The sequence below is a fragment of the Mesoplodon bidens genome, assembly GCF_964165515.1.
Source record: "Mesoplodon bidens genome assembly, chromosome: 12".
Lineage (NCBI taxonomy): Eukaryota > Metazoa > Chordata > Mammalia > Artiodactyla > Ziphiidae > Mesoplodon > Mesoplodon bidens.
In genome coordinates this window covers 55,743,102-55,768,460 of record NC_138168.1, presented here as the reverse complement: position 1 = coordinate 55,768,460, position 25,359 = coordinate 55,743,102, and the positions used below count along the sequence as shown (strand labels likewise).

The 25,359-nt window shown below is 36.8% G+C and overlaps 1 protein-coding gene across 1 annotated transcript in view; it reads left to right on the top strand.

Annotated features, from left to right (window-relative positions):
- The window catches only part of TRDN (triadin), a gene marked incomplete at both ends in the record, with an annotated part of 302,114 nt that overhangs the window by 77,261 nt on the left and 199,494 nt on the right, over positions 1-25,359 (top strand).

Sequence of the window (25,359 nt, the reverse complement as noted above, 5' to 3'; positions counted from 1 at the left end):
AACTTCTACCCATTTTCCCTGCCTTTTGCAACAATGTCTAACTGTAGGGTGGTATTATAGTTGAGGCTTCCATTCTCTGGCCAGGCCTCATCGTCCTCAATGGGGCAGAACTGTGTTACAAAAGAAAATGTGCTTTTTTCGTTTTAAAGCATCTAGAGAAAACTTGCCCCAGTGACTCAGAATGCACCTGAGGGGTGAGTCCTTGGGGATGGAGGAGGTGTTTCCCATAGTTCCTTCAGGGAGAGAGTGCTCCTGTAACAAAGAGAAGCACTAGCCTTAGGAGGTCCCATGGGGGCTCCCTAAGATAGAGCTGGTTCCAGGCCTCCCAGCCCACGCAGTCCATGGACCCTAGCCAAAATGGGGATTAGCTAGCCCCCTTATGGCAGTCCTGCTGGGGCCTGTGTCCTATCCTGGCATCCTTGGTACCCAGGATGAGTGACCTTCCTCAAAGCCTTCTCTATAGTTTTTTTTTTTTTTGCAGTACGCGGGCCTCTCACTGTTGTGGCCTCTCCCGTTGCGGAGCACAGGCTCCGGACGCGCAGGCTCAGCGGCCATGGCTCTCGGGCCCAGCCGCTCCGCGGCCTGTGGGATCCTCCCAACTGGGGCACGAACCCGTGTCCCCTGCATTGGCAGGAGGACTCTCAACCACTGTGCCACCAGGGAAGCCCTTCCCTTCCCTTTTGTGGGCAGCGTCCCTGGGTCTCAGTCCCCCCGCCCCCTCCATCCAGTGGGCCAGGGCGGAGTGGTGCAGGGCGGGATTCGGCAGCACCAGGCAGAGGCACTATATCTGCACTTAAGGGGACAGAGGGCCCGGCGGCCCTGTGAGGACACTCCCAATCCATCAACCCGGAGGAGGCAAGCGCAGAGGGGACACCGGGTACCGCTGGGGCTCGTATCCCCTGGGCGAGGCCGCTGCCTCCTAGGGCGAGGCGGGGAGCGGGGGCAGGGACAGGCCCAGTTTAGCGGAGGGGGCGGAGCCCCGGGAGCGCGCACTGAGGCGGCGGCGAACGCTGGCGGCCTGGACGCGGTCCCACCACAGTAAGCGCCACCTGCGACACCCAGACCGCCTGCGGCCGAGGGAGCGCCCGAGGGGACTGCGGCACCGCCTCTGTGCGAACTCTCCTACAGTCTGAGTGAGGCTGCATTTTATATCGCCACACAATTGAACCCGAGGACCGTTAGTTAAATGGTGGATAAGGCAAACCCAGAGGGCAAAGCTCCTGTGGTTCGGGTCGCTAGCTGCCTGTGAGAAGGGCCGGAAACTTTTCCTGACTTGCCCTGCACGATGAGAAGTGCAAGACCTAGCGGTGAGGTTGGAAAAGTGCCTGGCAGATGTCTTTCCCCCCATTTCCGGCCGAGTAAGGCGCAGAAGGAAGAATGGAAGGAGTGAGATAGGGAGGCAGAGACGATAGGCGTAGGTGGACCGGTAGTAATCCTGTAAGGGGAGCCGCGGGGAGCGGGCGGTGTTATGCCTTTACCTGGGTGCCGAAAAGCCTTGCGTGGCAATTGCCTCGAGGTGGGCGGACAGACCTATCCTCTCTCCAGTCCGTTCCACGTCTGACTCATCCTCTTGCGGGAGAGTTCTCGTGGTGAGTGTCCTCGTGGCTTTTACAGCTGGGCCCACGCGCACATCATGGCGGCAATTGGTCTGAAAATGCAACAGACAGTGAGAGAGAGAGAGAGAGAAATGGCAGGAAGTCAGGCAGAGCCTCTCAAGCGCAAGGGAGGCAAGAGGCTGAGGCTTACCGAATTCTCCTGGCTGTTCCTTGCCAGAGATATTACTGGAGGGTAGGTTTTGTCTCATCACAGAAAGAATTCAGAGATGACAGCGAGGTCAAGAAAACAAAGCAAGGCTTTATTTAAGTGATAGGATGCTTAGGATACTCTCAAAGGGAGAGCAGGCAGTATCAGATGAGTAGCTTCTCTGAGCTTCTTTTGGCAAGCCGGTTATGTGGGGTGTAGAAATGAAGGGGCAGAATATTCATTGGGGAGGGAGGGTTTTGGGGTCTTACTCCCTGATTTTCATTCCTGAGGGGAGGAGGGATTTTTTTCTTTATTTAATCTTGGTGGGGAGTGTCATGGCATTGGTGCATGATGGGAACTTCGTATCTGCAAGGCTAATTTTATTGTGATGAGAACATACTAAGCAAAAGGTTACCTTGGGATGCCAGAGAGTCCCTCCTTTTCCCACATTTCTTTGTGTGCCTCCAGGACACTTATCACCCCAAAATGTGTGGTTTCCTGTCAGTCTGGAGGTTCCTGCTTTTCTTTGTCTGCTCAAGGACCCCCACTGTTTATTATTTGCAAGATGTATGGTTTCCTGCCATTTGGCCCATGTCCCCCTTTCTCTGTTCACATGTAGCTATCTGCCTTCTCTAACATGAGGAGGCTGTCCTTGGGCCCAGTCCTATCTTTCCTGCCTCAATCCCATTTTTAATAACCATCTAAAGATTTCCACGCTGCAGGGATGAGTCCTGTGACTCTTCTCTTTCTGATTTCTCTTGTTCCATCTCTTTCAATACTTGCTTTATTTACTTTATTTCTTAATAACTTTTAAAAATGTCACCTTGTTGGGAAGAGTCCCTTGACTCTCCCCTCAACCTCTTTTCATTATCTTGTTAATTAACATAATATTTTTATTGGCATCTGTAAGATCCATGAGGGAAAGCTGAGACTGCTTCTTGAAACTGTTTTTTTTTTGTTTTTTTTTTTAAATTAGGGGAGTTCTTAAGGCTAGCCATTATATTCTTTGTATTCACTTTTTAATTTGGTCTTTCCATAGGTACCAATAAAACATCTGTTTATGATGACAGCTCTCTAAAAATTTACCAGTTTAGAAGCTTTTCCAATCCAGAGGACCCATAATTGGCAAGTAGGATCTTAATAGTGATTCAAACCAATAAGTCTTTCTATGGTTTAACCATAGATGCAAGAGGTGTCCCCAAAGGAGAGTGCAAAGAGATACAACCCTCATAAGATCCAAAAAGTTCACTCCCAAAAATAATCTAAGAAAGCAAAGATCTTTGTTGCACAAACAGTAAGGATGATGTAGTGCCTGCACTAACAAAGCAACAAAGGTTGAGATGAAAATGACTCCTTATGGACTGGGACACTTATGATAAACTCCCCTGAGAACTGGCATGCCTGGACAAAGAGATGCTAGTCAAAGCCAAGGTTGATGCCTGTACTTAGGACCAACTGGCTACAGCTGCTCTAAATCCTAGTCTATTTGACTGACTGGCAAATGCATGTAGGCACATCCACCTTCTATTGATAGATGGCAGAACCCAGAGAGACTATTCTCACTGGTCGTAAAGCCAAATGAGCTCTCAGGACAGAGAACAAGACAAAAGAAGACAGATACAAATTAAAATTAAAACAGCGCCCGTCTCTGGGAGGAAATGGATCAATAAAGTCAAGAGTTCTCTGCCAAATTTACTGGTCACCAAGTACAAGGAACTAGCTTTACAAATATTTTCTCCTGCTAATTAATTTTTTTTTTTTTTTTTAAAAAGAGTCTTACCATTTGTTAGATGTTCCAGGATCTCTCAGCTGCAGCAGCCTTGCAGGGAGCACAGTCCAGCAAGGGAAGTTTATGTTACCAACTAAACCAACTGTCTGGGAAGAAGAAAACTTCCCTCTAATCTTCTAGGTTCTAAAAATTAAATTGACATGAGACAGATTAACAGGAGAACATCAAATTTAATTTCATACATACAGGAATTACCTGCTCTGCCACACACACACACAACACAAGAGGCTCAGGGACCTCACATACCAGAGAGTTCACAGACAGAAAGGTAAAATGAGCTATATATTGCCATCCTGAGCTAGGGAATAAGATAGGGACCTGGGGCTCTCAAGGACAGGAGGGTAATTCACAGCACAATAAAAAGAAAAGCAGGTATTAGGTAATTAGGTGTTCGTCCTGCCATACAGATGAGGACACTTAGATAAAAATGATCTACTATAAATAACTCTTTTTCTGGGGAAAAAATCCCAATTTAAATCCCTATAGGTTGTTAAGGGAGGGGCAGTCATTTTCTCTTGAGCCTGTAGGATCTCTGTTGCCCTAGCTCAAAATAATCCACATGCCGAAGGGGTACATCTTGGGGAGGTCTGTTCTGAGCCTCCACACTACTAGCCATACAGAAAGGTCCCTTCTAAAGTCATATGTAAACATTCTCTAAACAGTCATGAGTTCAAATCTCTTGCACTATGTAATATTCAAACTCTTGAAAATAATTCCCAAGTGCCATGGTTTTAGATTTCTTGATACCATTTATTGACTTTCTAGTTGCCTTCATAATTTATTTCATCTACCTACATTCATGATTTTGAAGGTTTGTTGCCATAATGTATAAGAAATTAAAGCATATGTAATCATTAAGATGCAAAAAAGAAAGAAAAAGAATATGTAGATTGGTATATCTTATCTGGGGGGGTGGAATGGAAGAAGTTAGAGAATGGAAGCCTGTATGTTATGCCCATTGTTTCATATAAAAAATTATATAAAGCTTCATAAGTGTACAGAAGGAAAATTAATAATATTATTTTTGTTGGTGAGACAATACATAAAATGAAGTGAGAAAACACTAAATATGGCTTGCATTTTGGAAAATAAGGAATCAGAAACAAGATTTAATCTGGGCATATTAATTTAGAGAAAATGCAAGTGATAGACTTTGACTGACAATTACAGAATAAAACAATTCCTGCCAAATTTATTGCTCTGCATGTATCCAGTATTTATAAAACATTTGTGCTTCCATCTGCTTCTGTTTGGGATTAGTGGAACACCTGTTATTATTTAGTTAGAGTTCATTATTAATTATTGGTAATGAGTTTTTAAAACTACAACTTGATTTTACCCTCCGAGATGAAGTTTCCTTTTTTTTTTTGGTTTTTGGATAATATTGTCCCACCCTCAAAAGTAGCCCAAATTACAGTTCAGATTTGAAAAACCTTGTTAAATGTGCTAATGCCATGATGTCTCACATGTTGTTTTTTTAAACTTAATTTATTTATTTATTTATTTATTTATTTATTTATTTTTGGCTGCGTTGGGTCTTCGTTTCTGTGCGAGGGCTTTCTCCAGTTGTGGCGAGCCGGGGCCACTCTTCATCACGGTGCGCGGGCCTCTCACTATTGCGGCCTCTCTTGTTGCGGAGCGCAGGCTCCAGATGCGCAGGCTCAGTAGTTGTGGCTCACGGGCTTAGTTGCTCCATGGCATGTGAGATCTTCCCAGACCAGGGCTCGAACCCGTGTCCCCTGCACTGGCAGGCAGATTCTTAACCACTGCGCCACGAGGAAAGCCCTCACATGTTGCTTTTTTATCTCATCAAATAAAGTACTTCTGACTAATATTGTCTTAAAATTTTTTAGCTATCTGAAGATGAACCGAATTGCTCTTTCTCTACAGTAAATATGCAGTATTCTATGGCCAGAAACAATCCTCACCTCAATCACAGGGACCATCTTAATTAGGCAGAATGAACTATAGGGATCAGATCATTTTGTTGTATCCAGTTAAAATTCTCTTATACTGACGCACTCTATATTAAGTTGAAAAATTAAGAAAATTCTGTTTAAACCTGGAAAATTAGCGTATGCTACTAAGGCCAAAACTATGAACAACTGGAGTAGACATGTGTCTACAATGTGTAATTTTAGGGATATTATGGACATTGAAGAGCTCCTTTCTTCAAGAAATACCTTCTCTGCTGCCCTTCAATAACTAACAACCCCACCATTAGATCTCCTGAATGTGTAGATGTTCAATGTAATAGGATGCATTTTGAATAGCCCCTAACCTACTTTAGGGAGGAGGGAGGGGAAGAGGAAGAGAGGGAGAGACTCAGAGAGAAGGAGAAAGAGAGATCCCATCTTTACATGGGGGCTGTCCTGAAGCTGATCACCCCCACTTTTCCTCTAGGGCTAAAGTGTCTAGTTGTCATTTTCTTTTTTTTAATTTATTTTTTATTTTTCAATTTCTATGGAGTTATGATTAAGCCACAATATTATTATATTAGTTTCAGGTGTACACCTTAGAGATTGATATTTTTATACATTATGAAATGATAACCACAATAAGTCCAGTTACCATCCATCACCATACAAAGTTTTTGCAACACTTTTGACTATATTCCCTATGTGTACATTACATCCCCATGACTTGCTTATTTTATAGCTGGAGATTTGTACCTCTTAATCCCCTTCAACTATTTCGTCCATCCCCCAAACCCCTCCTCTCTGGCAACCACTAATGTGTTCTCTGTATCTATGAGTTTGTTTCTGTTTTATTTTGTTTGTTCATTTGTTTTGTTTTTTATATTCCACATATAAGTGAAATCATGTGGTATTTGTTTTTCTCTTTCTGATTTATTTCACTTAGTATGATAAACTCCAGGTCCATCCATGTTGCCTCACATGGAAAGATTTCATACTTTTTTTATGTCTGAGTAATATTCCATTGAAAAAAAAAATATATATATATACCACATCTTCTTTATCCAGTCACCTACTGATGGATACTTAGGTTGCTTTCATATCTTGGCTATTGAAAATAGTGCTGCAGTGAACATAGGGGTGCATACATCTTCACAAATTAATAATCTTAGAACTATTAAAACTGGTCAGAGCAGATTTTGGTGGCAACTCTGAGACTCAATTTACAGTGTCTTTTTGTTTTTTGTTTTTAGAAATTTATCATACAGATGGTCAAGATAGAAGCCTTTAGATTTATTAATCTTTATCAACTTTCCAGTAATTCCAATTTCCTTTTCCATACTTTGTGGCTAAGCACATTTTTCTTAAGCGACAGCTTACTGATAGTTTCATTCATTTAGGTAGACTCTTAAAAAGAGACATCATGATTTTGCTAGGCATTTTCATACTCCTTCTTCATCAGCTTCCACTTGGGCCAAATAAATTGCATGCATTACTGGACAGAGTCAACCAAATTAAACAAGAGACACATTTCTATGAGTAAGAAATCATATGGCTCACAGACCCCTTTATACTTACTATAGATAAAGAAATCAATTTAAATGTCCAGTACAAGGACCAGGGCTAGTGTGCTTTCGCTTAGTAATTTTAACACTTTTTTTCAGCTTTTCATCTCTGTAGCCATTATGATTGAAGTTCAATACAAGCTAAAGTTTATCCCTTAGAAGCTATCCCACTATTGAAATTCCAGCTACTGTCTGACTTTTACTTGAGCCACGAATTTATGTCAAGGTAATTTATTCTACTTTCTGTGTCATTTATTCTCTTAAAATTGAAGGTATTCACCTATCAAAATTTTTTCTCACTATAATAAGGCATTCTTTGGCAGCCCACATTCCAATTCTGTGGGTTTTAAGTCCATAGCTAGAAAGAGCCTCAAGGAATAAGTTAGTACTCTCATTTTATTATGACCCTTTTCTTGAACTTCAGTGGTGCTTAACTGCATTTTTGGTTTGATCCTGCTGAGAAGAGGTCAAATGTAATTGCATTATAGTCACTGTTATTCAATGGTTTAATCTAGTGTATTTCAGAGCTCAATTGGCTGTATTGGAGAAAACTAGGTAAAATTTAGCCTTGCTCTACTCTTCTGCAAAAAATCCTGCTCCTAAAAAACATACTCACTTTAGTTCCAAACATCTAATTATTTTCACAGAACAAAAGCTTTGGGAGTTTTGATGTTTACTCAGTAAGCATTTGTTGAACCCTCTCTGTAAGCTGATAATCCAGAAAAGAGATAAGACATAGTACAAATAATTTTATAACTAAGGAAAACTTGATAGGTATGCAATAGAGGTTCAGAAAATGTACAAGCTAATCTCAGGATACTACAACAAATAGTTATCTCCACTTATCATTTGGACCTTTTAATGTTTTTAATAGTTTAAATCATTTAAAAATTGTTCACAGAAGTAAGATTAAAGGAATGGTGAAAATTGTGATAAAAACTTAAACATAGCAAAGTTCAATGTTTATTTCATCAATTACCTGGTTTTGAAGGTGTGTACACTCCAAATTGGGAACATCTTACAAAAGGAACTAAAACCGCTTGTCCACTATCATGCATAAACCTACAATGTATCCAACTTGTAGATACCAGTTCCAGATTTCAAACACATCTTTAATAGACTCTAGGATGTTATTACTTCACATTCTTTCAGAACTTGCATCACCAAAATGCAACAGCTGAATTTTTTAAATTTTTGATGGCTCATAATTTTGTTGAAAAGAAGATGTCATCTTGATTCCATAATTGTAAAACATTTTTATTATTAGATTTACAAACATTAATTAGAATGATAAATCCAATAATTTAAAAATTTATACATTATTAATCCTTCTGACTTCCTTAGCATTTATACACTTAAAAAACATAAATTTTGGCACTCAGATTTTATAAAAGATGAATGAGTACTATAACATAACCTTTTAATGAAATGAGATGTTTCACGTTCTTGCCACAAAATATTGCATGATAAAGTCCCAGTTGAAGAACTAACCAGATGAGAATACCATATTCCCTTTTTGTCCTTTGAAATATATTGTTCACTCATTGATTGTTGGGTTTGAGAAAATTCATTTGAATTCACATTGAAAATTCATGTGAAGATTCATAGTCTAAAATTTCACTTGAAGAGTCAATTTCAATTTCACCCTAATCATTAAGGTTTAGTGTACTGCTGTCTGTCTTTTTGCATTCATCTTCTGATTCACCCAATAAAAAGCTTTGTGTGTCAATATTCTTCTCTTTGCAGTAATGGATGGAAAATAAAAACTCTAAATTCTAAACTGTATTAAATGAAACTAAAAGTAGACTGTAAAAATGTCTCCAGGCTTTTATAACATCTTGAATGATGATGCAAAACTTTAGTCAACACAATGAAAAAACTGAATGATGAGATAATGATGATTTATCTTACAACTACATCATCCTTCTGGACAATTCCATCATTATTCTATTTTCTTAATTTTTTTTCTCCTTAGCATTGCTGGGAATAATTGACGAGTAATGATGAAATAATTCCTAAGTTGATGAAATAGAAAATGTTCAAGATATGAGAAAAATAAGATCATGAATATCCCATAATGTGTGATTTTTAAAACTGTCCAATGGTGCTACGTGATAATTACAAGATAGAATGAGTTTTATTGTTTAAAAATAATTAATTTTAATTATTGTTTAAAAATAATTAATTATAGATCTTCTTTGGAAGCTCTATAAGAAAAACTAAGACAAGGAATATTAGTCTCTACAAATAGTGAGAATAGCTCAAAAAAGAAACAAAAAAACTAAGATTGGCTTCAGTGGACCCAGATAGTACACTGAGACCCAGTGGAGAGAATGTAAAAGTAGGGGCCACAAAAGCCAGGATTTAGATACTTTGCTGTGGGTTTTTTTTGGGGGAGGGTGGTCTTTAGTCTGGAGAATTTCTTTATAAAATTCATTTATTAAGATTCTTAAAATGATAATATATGCACATGTCCTTTCCCAAATTTTTTTGCTTTCTCTTTTACTATGGAAATTTACTGCAAAAAGTTAGTGCTCCTAGTGTGAAAGTTCAGAGAAAATCTTATGGAAGAGGTAAAAATTGTAATGGACCTTGAGAAATTGGTAGGATATGCCTAAATCAAGTTAAGAATAAAGACATTTAAGGCTGAAGTGATAATAATTAAGGCACAGAATCACAATATATTGAAATGTTCTTTTGTGACTGTCAATTCTTGAGTATTTACTTTTTGCTAAATCTTATTTAATCCTTATAAAACTTTGAGAGTAGTGTGTTATCATCCCTGTTTTATAGATGAGAGAACTGAGGCAGAGAGTTCAAGTGTTTTGTCCAGGTCATACACTGTGTGGACAGAGAGTTTAAACCCAGGTCAGCCTAATTCTAAGGCCCTCAGGATTAAGATGAAATCTCTCAGCTTCCCAGACTTAGGGAACTGTCAGTGGTTCACTCTGATTGGTACTCAGGGACCTAGAAAGAGAAACAAGATTGGAAATGTTGTGCAAGATGGTTCAGAGAATGAAATAGGAAGGACCAATTAGGGTAAGTCCGAGGAGAGGAAGTAAAGCTTGACCTTGGGAGGTGGTATGAAGGTAACTAAGTTGATTTTAGAAATATCACAAAAGTAGACTTATGGGATTTATTAATATTGATACCATAGGAAAGGAAAGTAAAAGCTTATTCAGAGATTGTTGGCCTGAAAACCCAAAAAGATGCCTTAAATAGGAAGTAAAGGAAGAGAGTGCCCACTAGAGTGGGCAGAGCTGGAGAGGTAGGAGACTGAATTCACTTATTCTTAAAGCCACATATGGTATTCATTTGCAAAAGGGGAATAAGTGAAAATTCCAATCCAGACGTCATTTGATAAGCATCTGCTAAATACTAAGGTTCATTCTGTATACTTTCACATACTTTATTCATTTAATTCTCACAGAAAGCTCTGAAGTAGGCAGTTAGAGAATCAAGTGTGGAGCTTCGGGGAGAGGTCAGTGGTGGAGATGAGGTTGCCAGGAGACAGAATGAAGTAAGTCAAAGTACAAGCACTGAGTATCTTCTGCATGCTCAGCAGTCCCAAACTGAGCACAATAAAGGACATAAGAATACTAAAAGATGATCTCTCTTTTAACAAGTGGTGTAGATGATCATTTGAAAGAGAAGAAAGGAACTAATTAGTAGAAAAACGTTTAAACTTGAGAGATTGTATAATACAGGCACTAAATGTTACAAGTTTCAGAGGAGAGACATCCCGTGATTTCTGGTGTCAGGGGAGATAATGTGCATCTAGAACTTGAAAAATGGATATTATTTGACTAACTGCTGAAGAATACATAGGGCTTGCTTTGTGTATGAATGAAAGAGAAAATGAATGAGGACATAGCAGGACATGTGAAATTGATATGTTTATATGACAATGATGACATCAGACTGGATAGGGGATAAATTAAGATTAGAAAACATTGGGGCATAAGAAGTGATGTTTGTGGTGACAGATTACAGACACTTGGTCAATCAGGCACGGCTGATATCTGACATGGAAGAGAATCTTTGAAAGATTTAAAGTAGAACAATGACACAAAACCAGTATTTCAGAGAGTGTGATCAGGCAGCCCTCTGCTTAAGGTATTGAAAACAAGAAAATTTGTGGAATAGTGATATAAAGCTGTTGAGTCTAAGACACGGTTTTGAAGGAAGTTGGAGCATATTTCACAAGCCATTTTTTCACGGGGGTGGTGATGGGAACTGTGTATAAGTGACTTAAGAAATTAATATTGCAACTCAAAATGCTGCAAACTATCTTGACAATTTAAGTTCACACAAGAGGTAGAAACGTAAATGAAGTCTAGATATAAATAAGAAAAGTGAAATATGTGTGACTGTTGGTCAAAACCACAGTGTATGAAGGAAAGTGCTAGAACCAGACCTGTTTATAACCTAACAGACAGTAATTGCTTCCTTTTCTTCTTTGGCTGATTTCTGTTGTTTTCCATTGTTTTATTTTGGTTCTTCAGAAGTAGCCATTTAATGCATGAACATTACAGGCAGTGAGAACAGGTGGTTAAGCATACTGACTCCAGAGCCAGACTGCATGGTTTCAAATCTAGGCCCTGACACTTGCTTGAAATTATAACTTTAGTCAAGTTAATCAATCTCTTTAAATCTCCATTTCCTCCCCTGTCAAATGAGGTGGATAATGGGATTGTTGCAGAATACATGAGCAGATGGTCAAAGTGCACTGAAAGGCCAAAGCTTTCCAAGTGCTTAGTTTTTTAGAATCACATCAACAGCATACTAGACCAATTTTGACCATTCTAGTCATCTGATGTCTTCTATCCTTGGTTCTACTATCTATATAATGTGGGTAATAATACATAATTTATAGTGTTATATTGAGGTTCATATGAAAAATCCTGCATTATATGCATTAATGAGTTTGGTTTAAGTGTCATCTAGATGAGTTCTGCGAACCATGTTAGATTCTGTAGATATAGCAGTGAACAAGTATGCGTGATGCCTACTTCTCCTTTAAAATAGGGTAATAGATATTACTTTATAGGGTAATAATGGAATAATTCATGCATAGACACATATACGTAGAACACTACCTGACTATAATATGTACTATTTAGATGTATAGTGGTAGCAGTCGTGCTCAAATATAGCAAAATTATGGTTTTCTACCCACCACTTCTTATTATCTTTCTGATTTATCATATATTATTATCATCCTCTCCCTAGCAAGTCTTCGTTTACTGCCCTATATACACCTTCAAGAAACATTTTCCTTGAAATCCTTGTTGCCTCATACCTTGCCAGATACATACTATGTTTATTGAATTGAATTCATGATGTATAATATTTATGTCACTAAAAAAAAATTATTGATGATCATCCCAGAGCAGCCCTCTTTATTCATTCCTAGAAATAATCTTGTTTTTAGAAAGATGACGGGTTTCTAAGCATTGCAAATAGGCCTTGTGTAAAGATTCTTAAAGGAATTATTGGTAGTATCTCTAGAGACGGAGGCTCAGAATTAACAAAGCTGGGTTTGCTGTGTGGGTCAGTAAACTGCAGGTACCATATAGAATTACACAGAAGTGAGAAAAAAAGAGAGAGAGCCTACACTTCATTACAGGCGTGCAGCTCCTGGACTTGGCCCCATGAAAGTTGCCTTCTGATTATTTGAAGTATGGGGAATCTATTTAAGATAAAAGTATCCAATTTTCATAGTTGTCTCAATCAATCCATTAAACATTCTAGTCATTATAAATAGCCAGAATGTTCAGAAATAGATCCAAGCACTTCTGAGTGGCCATGATTCCTCTGATGCTGCTACCACTCTCTCAGTCAGCTTCATTGTGATAAAGGGCATTAGGTTTGGGGAGAAGGCCAGTAAATAAGAAGAATTCTCTCCCCACAGTATAATGTTCATATCACTTTACTTTCTCTTTGTACATGTAAGGAGGACAAACTGAAGACCTAACATTTCATTTTTCTTGCTTTCTCAGAATTTTGTCTCCAGCCCTTTTGAAAGAGGTGTCAGATTCTAGAGGAATGTCTTTGCTGTGAGGGAACTTTCATTACAGTGTCGTTTTGGTCTGGCCTTGTCACTATTAATGGCATGGACCTGCTGTCAGATAAGAATAAATTCCTTCTCAGGTAGCCTACTGGGACTATTCAAAGCTTGTTCTAAAATAGTCTGAAAAGGAACAAATAATACAGAGTAATTTGAATTGCTGAATGAGAAGCAAGGAAAATTAGGGCTTAATCAAAGAATTATCAAACTAATTAGGTGTTATTTATTAATGTCATGTCTTTTAATAATCTTATCCGTCGTTTATATGCAAGAGCGCAGATTTAAAAAGCATTCTAGTGATTATGTAAATATATTCCCCTAGTGCTATTCTAAGGTTCATTTGGGTGGCCCAGAAGATAAAGAATAGGGTTTAGGGCTTTCGAACCATTCAACTAAATGCATAGTTCTTAACCCTTTTCTTAAGCAAGTCTTATTTTATTTTTTAGTTTTAAAAGCAGCCCTATTTTAAACATAGAAATAAGTATGTCCCATGCCTATTTTGATATAACTAATTATAAACTAAGTAGTTTGATATAGCTACTTTCAGAGAGACCTAATTTGGTAAACAAATATTCCTTGTCCATAGCTTTTATTCCCATATAGGATGTTTGTGCAAGATGAAGACAATAATGAATTTTGCAATATTAACATTAACGTTATAGGCTGAAGACTGTTCAACCAGTCACTCAGGATTTTTTGATCAGTTCTATGACTGCTATTCTAGCCTAATGTATTTTATGTTTTGGTTTTCTAAAATATTCTATGTTGAGGCACTGGTACTGTTTATTCCCACATAGTAGTAATAATTATTCCACATTTGAAGATAGTATGTTTTGCCTATTTATCTCCTCCTCAACATCCAAGTTGATACGCTGAAAGTCGTCCTGTCAGTCTCCCAGCAGTTACTGAAACCCTAGTATGTACTCAGTGCTGGTGGTCATTAACATAAGTTTCAAAGTAGAAGGAGGTAACGATCTAGCCAGAAGTTATTACAAATAAAACAATGAACAGTATAAAGAAGCTTGGGGAGAAAAGTGGAAGAAGGTACTAATTAAAGACTAAACTAAAAAAAAAAAAAGACTAAACTATATGATGCAGATTATACTCACTATAAACACCTAGAGAAGAAAGAGCCACAGAGGCTGGAACAGGCTTGATAAAGGTGAGGTCCTAGTATTTCATCAATGTTTATCTTCAGCTTTATTCTGATTGTTATTATTAGTTGCTTACGATGAGTTTAGTATTTATCCTTATTTAGGTGGTCAATTTTTTCAACCCAAGAGGGAAAACGTAGTGATATAATTAGGTATACTTTTTTATTTACAATACCTAGTGAGAAATAAATACAGGAGAAGAACTGAACAAAGTAATGTCTCATCATGTAGTTGTTATCTATACCGCACTGTGTCTTTCCAGATTAGACCCCATTATACTTTAGTGTCTGTCCTTTGTCATTCACACTTAATTATTTATATTACATTTCTCAAATCCCCACTATTCTCTTTTATTCAATATTTCTGCTTTGTGGTTGACATGGTGCTCTCCTGAAGAAAAAACTGTCACCTATAAATCATTTTTTTTTATTTGCAACCACTCACATTGTTTAGGTAACGAGCACGTGTTTGGTAGACAAGGTTTGTAACAACTGGAATCTCTTAGAAGTAGACATAGAAAAAGCACCAACACTCTCATATTAAAACATCCGGTGAAAAACAAACTGATGATTTAATCTTCTCTTATATGGAGGTTACATAAGATGTAAACCTTTTCCATTTTCTATTATTCATGACAATGATTACATTAATAATGATTTTTTCCCAGAGGAATATTTTTTGTGTAAATTATAAATAGCCTCCTGGCAGACACTGGATAAGCAGTGTGTATTTTTTTAATGACAAAATAATATCAGTTATACACAATTTAAAGCAGGAAGAGAAGTTGGATGATTTCCAGATATGTCATTCAGGTGAGAATGTATTTGTGAATTTAATTGTGGTCTTAAGCCTATTACATAATAATTATTAACATGTCCCCATTTTATCCTTTATCTATTAAGCACAAGCATTGAAATATTTAAATTTATGTTATCTGCCTGTAGTTGAAAAGATACGGAGTTCTATCATCTTTATTAAAGCACCCATTAGAAAATTCTCTACTAAAACAAAATGTCAACCCCTTTTTTCTCTTCCTGAGGTAAATTCCAAAACCAGAAGATTCTTTATTAATTGACTGTAGGTTCTTCCTTAGGCTTTTCATATCTCTTTGAAATGCTTGTAACCATGGAATACTTTCATGTGTTAGAGACAATATGGGGGAAAAAAAGGAAAGAAATTTTCCTACAGGTGTATATAAAGAATAGGACAATGGCAGCATCCCATCCCTTTGCCAAGTTCTGTGTGGTGTGGAAATAGCTATAGGGAGTGGTTGAAAGGTATCAGACTGATTCTATTTTGTATGTATGAGATCTCTGTATAAAAGGGAAGCAACACTGTTTTTCAAATGCCATACAATAGCTTTAAAAATTACCTCCCTGTATTTGAAGATAAGGAAATAAACAATGAACCTTGAAAAACATGGCTTGCCTAGAGCTGAAGAAAAACTCAGGAAGTCATCCAGACATTATTCTGTGTCTAACCTTAAAAGAGTTTTGGGGACTATTAGAGATGGTGATGACAACATTGATGATGGAAAAGATTTACCACTTACTGAGAGTTAACAGTGTACCAGGCACTGTGTTAAGTGAAGCACATGGAATTCACTGAATTCTCACCAAAACCTAGGAGGTGGGTTTAAGTTCTCCACCTCATAGATTAGGAAATGGAACCTAGAGGAAGTTGCAGAATTTGCTCAGATAGATACTTATTGTCTCCAGCACTATAGGGAGAATATAAATATTTTTTGAAAAGGGGGTCACTGCATCTTAGGTTTTCTTTTTCCCTTCCTTTTCTTTACTCTGTTTTGAGTGATGTAATTTAAAACAAACTCACAATTTCTATTTCCATTACAGTGTAAATTTGACATATACTCCTAAATCTTGCCAACACAACTGCCAAAGAAAGCAGGCAATCTGCTGCTAACTATTAGCTGCCTTTGTTGGTTTGTCAATGAAGGGAATCTGGTATAGAAAGTGTAAGCAGAGTGGACTGTGATTCCATACTCAAGAGATCAGATGGCTTCTCACCAAAATTACTGGAGGAATCTTGGATTATGGTTTACTTTTAAATTTCCTGGGTGTCTATTAAGCTGGCCATAAGGCCTGATAAAATATCATCCAATTCCATCATTAGATTTTTAGGTGAATTTTATTCTTAGTGGTTAGAGTGACAGCAAATTGAGATGGAAGAGAACACAAAGTAGATTTATCTCTAAGGTTGTTGGTAGGTCCTGATGTTATTGAGAATGAAAACAACAGATTCTAGTAGTTTAGGAATTGATTTAGCAATTCACTGTGCCAGCTATTCTCTGTCAATAACATCTTTGGTAGAATCCTCAAGTCAAACAACCATAAAAGATATGAGACGGAAGGAGACATTATTTATTTTCCATGTTTAGATAGTTTACAAAAATGTCAAGCCTCCTACCTCTTAAGAAGTGAATTTGTTATTCTACTTGAAAGTTACTTTAATGCATTTTGTAAATGTAATGATTTTGTCTTGGGAGCCATCTTTTCTCTTATTTTCTCAACTTTCTGTTTGCTACTCACAGTCCCAATGATCAAAAATTCGTTGTGACTTGATTTTCAGTCTTTGAATAGATCAATAAAGTGTGTTGGATCTCTGAAAAGTAAAACCGAATATAAAACCTGAAGTATTAAATTTTGACTTGAGAGCTATTATATATTTAATGTACTCATATTTAGGGATATGACATGTTATAATGACCTGGTTGGTAAACAACAACCTTATTAGAACTGATACTTTTGTTTTAGTAGCAATGATCAATTAAATTAAGTGAATAATAGCTCATTATTCATTAGAAAGTTAGCATGTGATGGGGGTAGGGGCATGCTTAGGGATATAAATAAAATGAGATTTTTAACTCAAAATTTTATTGAAATTTTGTAATTTTTCTTAAAAAATATCCATTTTTTTTTGGGCTTCCCTGGTGGCGCAGTGGTTGAGAGTCCGCCTGCCGATGCAGGGGACACGGGTTCGTGCCCTGGTCCGGGAAGATCCCACATGCCGCGGAGCGGCTGGGCCCGTGAGCCATGGCCACTGAGCCTGCGCGTCTGGAGCCTGTGCTCGCAACGGGAGAGGCCACAACAGTGAGAGGCCCGCGTACCGCAAAAAAAAAAAAAAAAAAATATCCATTTTTAATTCTATTCAATTATGTCCTTAAAATTTTAAACATAAATATAATATTTTGAATATATGTCATGGAAAAAATTGATTTCTAATAAGATAAGCCACTGTTATACTTCTATCACTCAACTCACTTAGAGAATAGGCATCTCCATTTTGATAAAGAATGTTAAACATGTTTGACATTGGAGAACAGCATCTCAGAGACCTAATTTGAATTAACTGTAACTTCGAAAATTGAATTGACATAACTGATGGTCAAAAACATGTGTTATTTGTATTTCAAACATCTTCAAATGAAACAAGGATTAAAACATCCATTAAAAATATCATTACACCATAATATAGGATACTGCACTTAAGATCTATTTTCTTTTAATTATTATGAATATCATTGACTATAGAATTCTAAAGCATAATATAACAACATAACATTTTTACTGAATTGAAATTGTTTAATATTATTCTAGATTTCATCATATATTTTGTTCATTGCTTGTCCTTCTTTGCTATCTCTAAAATAAATGCAAACAGAAAGACAACATGCTGCTGTGCAGAGCACTACATTGGGAATCCACACTCATGGATCCTAGTTATGTGTCATTTAGGTGAATTTAGCAAGTTGTTCATTTTCTTTGGGTTTCAGTGTTCTCAGTAAATTCTTGTTTCTTCTGGCACTAAAATCCTATTCAAGTTACATACGTAGGGACATAATTCTTTAAGCTTGAAATATACCACAATGGGTAATTTCATAGTCTTTCCACTTGAGGGTAACTGTAGATTCAGAATATATTGCAAGTGTTATATTTTGATTGAGCTATTTAACTAATGAAGCTACCTTTCTACATCTTTGAACTTTCAGCTCAGTTTTTCCCACTAATCGTCGATAACAGTGTTAATGTTTCACTTTCATTGAAAGATTGGTACTCATAAACAACTTGGTAAAGAGTCTCACAGAAAGAAAATGAATACTTTGGTCTGGAGCTATAAATAATTGAAAAATAGAAAACCAAAAAATAAATAAGTAAAATTTTATTATTTTTAATATTTTGTTGAAACTGTTTTGTACTCTACCAAGAACTAAAAATACTGTGATTTGCTCTGTTCATATTCAAACACTCTAGAAACAGTATAACAGATAAGCATTTAGCAACACTCATTTATTCATTCATTTTCTCCTTTATTCATTTTCCTTTACCAAATATGTATTGGCATTTCAGATTCTGTTCTCAAGTTGCTCTAGTCGAATGAGGATAAAAAAACAAAAACAGCAACAATAACAAAAAATCTCAGCACAGACTTGTAAATAAACAAATGTATTGAGAATCAGACAATAAAGTGTACTCTGGGTACTCTGGGAGCATAAAGGTTATGAAGGGAGTGGGTAGAAGGGAATCAAAGAAGGGATAAAAGACATTTCATTGGATGACCCCATGGCAAGTAGGATATTTGCATCCTAAGTACATGAGATAGTTTTTGTTTTTATAAATTGAGACTGCAGTCCATCTAATATGCCTCATTAAGCTCTTTTCCTATCAGCTTTGGCCTTTGTACTAAAAGAGAAACATACAGTTCATATTACCTATTTATTTCTTCCATCTTTACTGTCTGCCCATTGCCTCACCTTATGTATAAATATGATTTGCTTTGGGGTTGACAGAGATATAATTTGGGTAGCTAGAAGGGACTATTTAGGAAAAGTGAAGAAATAGTAATTCTGAAAGTCTTGAAAACCTTCCACTTGACAGTCTATCTAGAATTGTCAAAATGAGGTCAGGTAACTAAATGTGCTACTTGAGGTCAATTTAGTATCTAATTAAATAGAACTTGACCACTGAAGAAAACTATGAGACTTTTCATCTTAGAAAGTGAATATTTAAAGATCTTCTAAAAGTTATGAGTCATTTATGAAAATAGATAGAATAATTAGCATTTATCTTCACCTTCCAAATAAATATTCAATAAATAGAAAAATGAAATGGAGTGAAAAACCTTTATCTTAAATGCTCTTGAAGCATGACCTTGGTTAGGCCGCTTTTCCTTCTAGAGACCATTTTTTTCCACCTGAAACATTAGGGTGTTGTAATAGCTGATTTCAAAGATCTCTTCCACACCCCAAAACTCTATGGTTTTGATTCTGTGCATTTATTTTTGTTAAGTCCCAGACATCAGGTATTCTGTCATAATCAAGGTAAAGGATAAATGGAACAATGATATGATCTTGAATCAATCTTATTTCCTTTCTTTAGTTGGCTTTTCCATGGAAGAATTATTTCTACCTTATAAATTGGAGATGAAGAAGAAAACATACTAATATTACCTTTATCATTTTTAATCAAAAGAATGTATGAAATATGTACTTGACTGCTATTCCTTGCTTTTCATCAAAGCAAATATGCAAATATATAATAACACATGGAAATATTAGGGAAGCTTTTTATCAGGATGCAAAGAAACCTTTCCAGTAGAAACATTTTGGCCTAGAGGATGCTCTTTGATCTGAGAACTTGAAGCTTATGGTGTTTTAAACACCCTATAGTAGGGTTGCATAGCCAATTTATACTAAATAATCCATTTGCTTAAAATTTTTCTAAAATCATGAAAAAAATCTTGAAAATTAATTACCAATATGATATATTTTTGCAATAATCCAACAAAGTAACTATGGCTTCAACTTCAGTGTCTTCTATATAAGTCCTCTGGCAAAACTGAAAACTACATAATTCAAGTGACAACAATGACTAAGTAATTAGTCCATAAACAGCATCTAGCTGAGTAAACAGGAAATTTCCTGCCCTTATTTGAGTATTACTTTTCTCATTCATTCCCAGATGCTCAAGCCAAATTGTCAGTCATCCTTGATTTCTTTCCTTCACTTACCATATCAAATTCATTTAAAAATCCTTTTGGGTTTGTGTCAAAATGTACTCTGAGTCCATCCACTTATCTATAATTTCTATGTTTTTCATTGACCATATCTTTAAAATTGTCGCCCGTTACTCTAAATAGCATTCCTTATTACCCTTCCTTGATACATTTTTAATAGGATACTTATTTCCATTTTACTTATTTAGTTGACATTTTTTCTCTCTGCCCAGTAGAATCTCAGCTCCACAAAATAGGTGATTTTGTCTATATTGGTCACTGCTATAACTCCATATCCTAGGAAAGTGCCTAGTACTGAGTAGGTACTCATGTACATTTTTTTGCGCAAACAACTGAATCTCCACTGCAACCACCTAGACCAAGCTCATGTCATCTCTCACCTGGGTTATTTCAATAGTCTCCAATTGATCTTCTGCTGCCTCTCACAAGCTTTCCTCTGCAAACATTGTTTCTCTTCACACAGCAGCCAATGATCTTTTAAAAACCTACATGTCATACTAAAACACTTCAAAAGCTTACTGCTGCCCTTAGAACAAATCCAAACTCACTGGAACAGCCGAGAGTGCTCTGATATGAGCTTGCCTCTGCTTTCCAGCACCAATGACCTTTAAGCAAGCCAGGCTGGCTCCTAACTTGGGCATTTTGACTTGCCTTTCCCTGCCAGGAATCTTTTTATCGGACCTCTTCTGAGGTTTGCTTCTTTGTATTCAAGTCAGAACTCAAGTGTCTCCCCCTTGGAGACAGAGCCACTTCATACATTACGCACTTGTCCTGCAGTTTGTATACTTACACAAAGGCCCCCTGCTCTTCTCTCCTCCTCAAGACTCAGACTGGAGCTGCAACTGACCAGGGTAAGAGCTGCCTCTTAATTTTGCACTAAACAAGCCCTCCTGTTCAGACCTTGCCACCTTGGACAGCACATACCCAGAAAGGAGACTTTTTCTAATTTGCACAAATCTTCATAGGTTAGTGGAGTCCTGGTCAGTACTGACCCCATTCTTCCTTTTCTAATCAATTTAGTGTCATCTCTTTCCCACAGTCATTGTCTGCCTCACCACTCTGTTTTGATGTCCCTACCTTTCTGAGGTCTGAAATTATCTGTCTTGCTTGTTTATTGCCTGTCTCCCTTCATCTTTAATGTAAGCTCCATAAAAACAGGGTCCTTCTTTGTCTTCCCTATGGTCCCTCACTGATTTCGTTTGTACCGTTATGCCCAGGAACACTCACAACAACCCAGCTGGAAGAGACATTACTGTTCTTGTTTTACCTTGAAACAACTGAGACCTCAGTTAAGTGATGATTGCCTGTTTACGTATACCCTTCACAAGATTGAGTACAAGGGATGCAAAGTACATGTTTAGAATTTATCAGTACATAAGTGGGAGGTATAAAGATGCCTATGACTGGAGTAAAAACCTTGATCCATCCACCCCATACAAACTCCTGAACTTCAGATTCCTAATTCCTCATTTCATAGTCAAATTCACAAGTCTGGGATTATTATATTAGTGGTGTCTTAATTTTGTTTTAAATGAATAGTGTGGGAAAGGGAGGAGTGGTTGACTCTCTAAATTCCTCCCTTCAAAATGGTTCCTTCTCTCCATTTTGTAAGTGGTCCAAAAATCCAAGGCAGAGAAAGAGACACTCAGTAAGGAAACTTGAAGGTCAACGTGTCCCTATTTTAATAAGGACGCTAGCACAATTACATGTATCAGTCTAAAATATAAACCGTATTTTCATTTTATTTTAGTATTTGTTCAATGCTAAACTTTGAAAATATTATTCTACATGTTACAAAAAGTGTCAGTCTAGGAACCTTGTGCCAATAAATAAAAGTAATACTATTGTTTTAACACACTTGACAATAATTTTCTTACTAAATTCAGATCTTCCCATTTTATGTTCAGTCACAGATTCACAAATTCTTTTAATGATGCTGACAGAATGAGTTGGGATAGGAATTTGTAATTATTCATACTTTTTAATTTTTCAAGATGTAAATGAATTTTAACTCAGCAGTCATTTACTAGAGTGACACCTTCTCTGTCACGAGATCTATGGCCATTCATTGTTTGCAGCACAGGAGGCATTTCAAAGAGTTTGTAGTCTTCTGGGTGAACTCAGTACCTCTAGGAAAATGCAGTGGAGGCCCAAGGAAAAAGTAGCTTTCATGCATTAGCATAGAAAATCTCCTCAACATTTGTTTCAAGATTTAGTTGCTAGACTTTAGTTGCCTAGAAATGGTTTAGAACCAGTAAATCTCCTTTGATAAAAAAAACTAGGTAAATTAAACTTTAGTATAGTGAATTGCTTTTTCCTTCACATTACCTGAATTCTGCTCACAGCCTCCTTCTTGACTTGAGATTCTGAGTAATTCCATTCATCATTTCTAGCAAAGTAAAGAAAACATCTGTAACTTAGAATATTAGAAGGAATGCACACTGTATACTATCCCCAGTGGAATTTGACTAAACAGTCATAACAACTTGGGTGACAAAAAATTCAGAACAGTAAAATATTGGCAGCTTACAAACATGCAATTCAGGTATTATGGAAATAAGCCAGCCAAAATCACTCAAGGAACAAAAAGCCAATTCACTATGTTTGAATGTCAGAGGGATTTTCGGGTAATAGCTTGTAAAATGAAGGGCACCTTTAGAGTTCCAATGTAAATTTCAACAACCTGAATTCTCCCTTCAGAGAGTAACAATCTTCAGGAATTCCAAAGAAATATATTCCTAATAAAATGATAAGCCTTTTTCCTATAAATGAGTTATGCTATTTCTGTCATGTTTAATTTTATCTGTTGTTATGTCTTTGTTTTCTTACTTCAAAAGTGTGTTTCAAGTCCTCTTGTGTAATTAGATGGAATATAAATTGTAAATATATTGTAGGAAAAAGAATATTTTGAGTATTTACTATGTGTTAGATGCTTCATCACTTAATCCTCACAACGGCCCTGAAAACTCTCCTTATTTTATAAAGGCCATGATGCTTGGGTACTTGATGAAATTTTCAAATTCACACAGATTGTAAGTGATGGAGCTGAAACTCTCATATTTATCTATTTGACTACAACCATGTAGTCTTTATACTAAACAACATTGCTTTCATTATAAAATTCTATTATTAATGTAACATTATATTCATATAAATTCATAAATTATTATATTCATATAATATTGTATATATTCATTCATATAGCAAAATGGTCTCTGATTTCAATAGCATTCTCTGACTTCAATAGCATTCTCTAAAAGAAGGCTTTTCTATAAGTCAGTACTAGAGAGTCATGTGTCATTCTCAAGTATGACATGCCTGATTTGTTTTGGTGACCCCTAGCAAAACAAAAACTTTTCCTGAGCTAGTAATTCCCCTGCCAGGGCTACCTAGCACTGTCACTATGGAGGCAAATGGACATCTGGCTTTTTCTATTTCTTGTGGTGCTACTTCCCGACTGCATCCACTGCGTCACCATCATGCAGTTAGCCATTTTAGGGAGTGTAATATCGCTGATTACAGTGAGAGAATTTCTCTACGACTGTAATCAGTCGTAGAGAATTTCTGATATAAACTGGATATTTTACTTTATGCTGCAGAAGCACCAGTTTGATCGTTTTAATAGTTCTATGTATTTTGGCATCCAGGCCTTTTTTTCACCAGATACTCTTTGTCCGGATTCCCTCCCGCTATTCCTCCATTCTTTACCTGGGAATATCCTTTTAGGCCTTTAAATGAGAGAATCTTTCTGTGACATCCCCTCTGTGTATATTATTTCCCATCTTCACACTGTATTATAATGATCTGTCTGTAAGTCTATTTTAGCCATTATATTGGGAACTTCTTATAGGCAGAGTTGGGGTTTAATTGTTCTTCAGTGCTGGGATATAATAAGTGCTCACTAAATTAAAAAAATATATAAAATAATGACCTCATAGTTCCTCCAGGAAAATATAAGAATATTTTGTATTCTGAATTATGAATTATTCCCTGGGGAAAGAATTGAATACATTTTAAAATAAATTCCTAAATTGCTTATCAAGACTATGATTATACATCAGTACTGTTCAAGAAAGTATTTGACAAGAGAGAAAGCAGTTTAGTTTGAACAGGCAGGATTCCATGAAGATATTTTTGAAAGCCTTAGTATTTAGAAACTATTTATGTATATTCATGGTCACTTGTATTTTAAGCTTTAGCTATTTAATTGACTCCTTCCTCAATCTTTTGATAGATTATCCCTAGGTTTTGCAAACTACAAAATACCATCCTATTTTAGAAACAGTTTTTCAAGAACAGCTCTCAAGAAAGATTTGGGAGTGAATTTTCCCAAGTATACGTCCATTTGACTTACAAAGACAGTGGAAACTCGGGGTGGAAGCTCCACGCCTCTGTGTCTCTCCAGCTGCAGAACCCCTTATATGTGATGACCCCTTACATATGATGACCCTTTGCCTGCCTTAGGCAGTCTGAGAGGAGCTTTTGGCACCTCAAATCTACTTCTTAGGAGCTGAGCACCTGAATCCCTGTTCACTTCAGTTTAAAACTGCAAAATGAAAATTACATCTACATCCTAAGCATCTTATAAAAATTAAATGACTTAATACATCAAAACTGTTTGGGATCGTTCTAGGCACATAGTAAGCACTATATAAATGTTAGCCAGGGAAAAACAATGTGGATCAAACTCCTTTTTTAGTTTGCCCATCCTTACCTTTTCTTTGCTTACTGAAAAAGGAAATTCCATGTTGCATTATGTTTCCATCAAATCTTTGCTTTCATGAGGAAAATAATTAATACTAATATGGATGGATACTTTTCTAGGTATATGGCCTGCATGTCATGGAATAATATGCTTTGCTTTTGTGCATACTTGAACATGCTCAAGAATCAACCTGGATGGGTCTAACAGCTAGAAGAAAGTCCTATGATGAGTGGAGACTAACCTCTTCTACTCAGCTTGACAGCCTGGGATTCCTCCCTTCTCGCCACCACAGAAGGTGGTGTGTGTGTAACTCAGGTCCCTAATCCACAGTTCACCAAAGCAAACTAATTTTGACAAATTCTAAAAAAGGAAGACTTCCAGGAA